The sequence below is a fragment of the Arctopsyche grandis genome, chromosome 4 (genome assembly GCF_051622035.1).
Source record: "Arctopsyche grandis isolate Sample6627 chromosome 4, ASM5162203v2, whole genome shotgun sequence".
Taxonomy (NCBI): Eukaryota; Metazoa; Arthropoda; class Insecta; order Trichoptera; family Hydropsychidae; genus Arctopsyche; species Arctopsyche grandis.
In genome coordinates this window covers 4677158-4681343 of record NC_135358.1, presented here as the reverse complement: position 1 = coordinate 4681343, position 4186 = coordinate 4677158, and positions in this window count along the sequence as shown.

The window sequence follows — 4186 nt, the reverse complement described above, 5'->3', positions numbered from 1 at the left end:
TGAGCTATAAATCTAGTTTGTTATTATTTTATATCGTAATAAACGATCAAGATGGTGGTTTAAATGATTTTATTTGATATTATTGTGTATCAACTATTGGTTTTCCAATGAAACAATTTGACAACATGCATAATCTCAATGCCAGAGCGTAATGCATTGGTAGAGCTATTGCATACCAGTAGAGGGGTCGTGGGTTCCCGGCCAAATATGCTACTGGTGAGATTTTGAGGTTATTAAAACACAAATCGAACATATCATATGTATAATTTTCCAATTTTTCTAGCTTAATTTTTGTGACGGATCCAATAAATCGGTATTCTCCTCAACAATTTCTTGCAAATTCGAATTATAACCATCTCAAATTTGTTGAATCTTATAACAAGCAGTATGGACTAGTGCTTGGCATAAATGCTTTCGAACACAGTTGTCACGGGTTCAAGTACCACTGGTTGCTGCTGGCCAGACCTTGGTTTGTGACTACAGGTCCATCGTTTTACAGTGGTTGCCAATTTATCTGATTTTCATTGGAACGGTTGTAAAAAATTGGAAGTCTTTACCCATTTTCGAGTTTTATAAAAAAAATTTTGCGAGAATGTACATTAATCAAAATTCTTCCATAGTGTTATGTATGTAAAAAATAAAATTAAAATGCTACCTACATAATGTATTTCAAGCAAAAATTTTCTTTGTATCAAAAAATCTGTTGATTGTCGATATATGTTTCTATTGTTTGTGTTATGTGGTGGTATTTTCGAAAAATTGTTAGTACTTAAAAAAAATTGGTAATACAAATTTAATTTAACCATGTGTCGCCTTGGGGTAATTCATATCATGGCACAAATTAATTTATTTAAGTTAAAGTTTGAACCATTGCGGCATACAAGAGTCCCTAATGCGCCACGATGGTCGAAAAAATAGAGAGATGAGAAAATAAATATATACTAAATATATACATAGATATGTATGTATATACACAGACAAAAATTACATTTATACAAAATCATAAAAAAACAATAGCATTACAATAATAGCAGATAAAGTAAAAATATCAAATAATAAAAAATAAAAAGCAGGTAATATATTACACCTATAGACAGCACCAATATATAAGAACCAAACCGCAAATACAAAACATCCCTACAAGACCCAAATGGAAAAGAGAAGATCAAAATTCAACTCATACATCACATCCAACTTTGAAAATAATAATAAGAAGCCGGGTAAAACAACTCGTGTAATATAAAGAACAACGTGACTAGAACGTAATTTAATTACAATTTTATTACATTTTATACCAGGAAGGCCTTACAGGTAAACCCCAATGCGCCTTCCAGGCCAGTTACAAACAATACATAGTTCCTGAATTACGAGATACTGAAAACTCGCAAATTAATGAGACATCTATGAATTGTACATACATTTTATTGTACATTAATCATACTCAAATAGTGGTGACATAGTAGATAGGAAGGATTTTAGCCATTTTTTAATCGGCAACCGTTTCAAGAATGAAATCAGAGAAAATTGGCAAACTCTGATAGGAAACGATCGACCTGAAGTCACAAATATCCTTGTCTGACCAGCAGCACTACTCAGATATACTCAGAAAAACTATTTTCAATCGAGGTCAGCTCATGGGATCGAACCCGGCGCCTCTCGGTGTTAGGCAGAAGTTTAACGACATGGCTATGCTGCTGGCTAAACATGCGACTGGACGTTTTTCTAATATCTACCCATGTCGAATCATGAATCACTCTGGATACAAGCCGAAATCCAAATGCTATTCTTCACGTCTTTCCAGTGCCGTTGACTCGAAATGGTTTTTTTTTTTTTTTTTTTTTTACCACTCGGTAGTTGGTTAGCCGCGCGCATTGTTCAATTTCGCTCGGTTGAGTTTCGTGTCCGAAAAAGAAGCTCGCCGGCGTGAAGTAGATACTTAGATTTTAAAGTTTGATATCGTCCTTTATTCTGTTGTGCCACCCACGGAGGGGCTGTCTCCTTAGCTAGATTTACGATGGCGTGCAAAGCCTTAAGCTTTGTGCAAGTTTAAGCTCCCAATAGGTGAATCAGCTCAGCAATAATACATTGCGGCGTTGGATTCGCGCCCGCGAGAATTGTATTATCAAAAAGGGCGCCAAGAGATAAGGAGAGGGAACGATTTGTTTACGAGACGTACTAGGGTACGTCCCCGGCTCTCAAATTTCTCTTCGGGTGATATTAATGTGTGATTGGATTTTTAAATCGAGATGATACAGTAAAACATCATACGAAAGAAGGAAATTCTCCAGCTGTATTGATTTTATTTATTTGAAGTTTGGGCCATTGTAGCATAAACATAACAAAAACAAAACATATGTATATATACACAAACAACTAATAATAATAATAAAAATAATTACAAATTATAAAAAACAACAAAGAAGGGAATGTGTTATAAAAGAAAAGAGAGAAAGAAAAATAAATATAAACATATGTATATACACAAACAATAATACATTTATACATAATCATAAATGACATATTTGGCCAAAAATCAATATACATATATCGTGTATTACATTACATGAAGCTAGACGCCAAATTTGAAATTTATATATACATATGAGAGTTAAAACTATAAATATTTAAATATTAGAGATAACGAGAACCTATAGAGCAAATTTTATAAAATATAGAGTGAATTATAGGCGTTTAAACAATTAAAATCTGAAATGGCCATATCAAGGCGAAAAGGTTGAAGATAGATTATGGTAGCTTGCCGTACCGTCATAGACGTCACCGTGCCCGAGATTCTGGATATTTGATACGCATTGTATACGATATTTTATCTCCAACGTAATGGCAGACGATACATTAACGTATATTGATGGCCAAAATGAGCAATATGGCAAAGTATGAAAACGATCGGATAAGAGATAAGAGATATAAAAAATGACCACTAACACGAAAACCATGTGATCTGTATAAGAGGTAAGTAAAAACAATAGCAATTATAATAACAGATACGTAAAAATATCAAATATAAAATATAATATAAGGAATGCCTTGCACCTACAGCCAGTTCCAATAAATAAGAACCAACTGCAAATACAAAACATCCCTGTGAGGCCCAAATGGAAGAGAGTAAATCAAAATTCCACCCAAAAATCACAATCAATCATGAAAACAACGATGAGCGCAGACTACCAGATAAATGGGTTAGATTAATATCCGACAATTTACGCTCACTAAGGTGGAAAATATCACATTTAGTCTCGGCAGCAACGATTTCATTAAGAAGTCGAATAGCTCTTGGAATAGGAGCCATTCGAAAAATAACTATGCGGGCAGGAGGTACAGCCATCAAATGATGATGTCTACCACTCACAAAGTTATTAGAGACATAAAGTCCCAACTGCTCCAGCAACAACGGGCATGACGTATTACCACGTAGTAGTAATTTTAAATGCCTTTTATTGTTCGTATATTATTTTCGCCATACATTCATTTGATTTAAGTTTGGAACTCCCACTGAAATTAAATTATCTGTTTTGATAGAAACAGTTCAAAAAAAGTTTCTTAGATGCCTTTATATGAGGAAATATTAAATATTAAGTATTACCCCTATTTATTTCCCACTGCCTTTTTACAAGTATGCTAGGTTTCAACTTACTATCTTCGAGAAGAGTTATTGCCATTTGCAAATATTTCTTTGGAGTATTAAAGGGAAGAATTGACAACCCTTAAACCCTAAATTTTCTGCGCCTGAATGTGGTAGTGCTTTGCGTCATCATTTAATTTTCCAACCTATTCCTGCGAAAACATCTGCTTTCAATAACTCGTCTCTTGTTTCCGGTTCCTTAATGTGATGAACATTTGGACCTGTTCAATTGTCATGTTGATGACCTGGTCAGTGTTATGAGATTCAACACATGTCTATGTGGATGAGATGAGGTTATTGGTAATTTTTATTGTTCTTTTCTTTGTTATTTTATATTTTTAAGACTGGTGTGACACACTTTGGGACAACTGTCAGGTCACATTGGTCATATTATTGTTATTATTATTATATAAAAAAAATAAATGAATATGAGAGTAATGTGAGTGCGTGACATATTTTTATTCTATTTTGTAACGATAATGAGCTATGATGATTAAATTTCAGATATCGATACGAAGAATAACGCCTTAAGAAATACACCTTAGT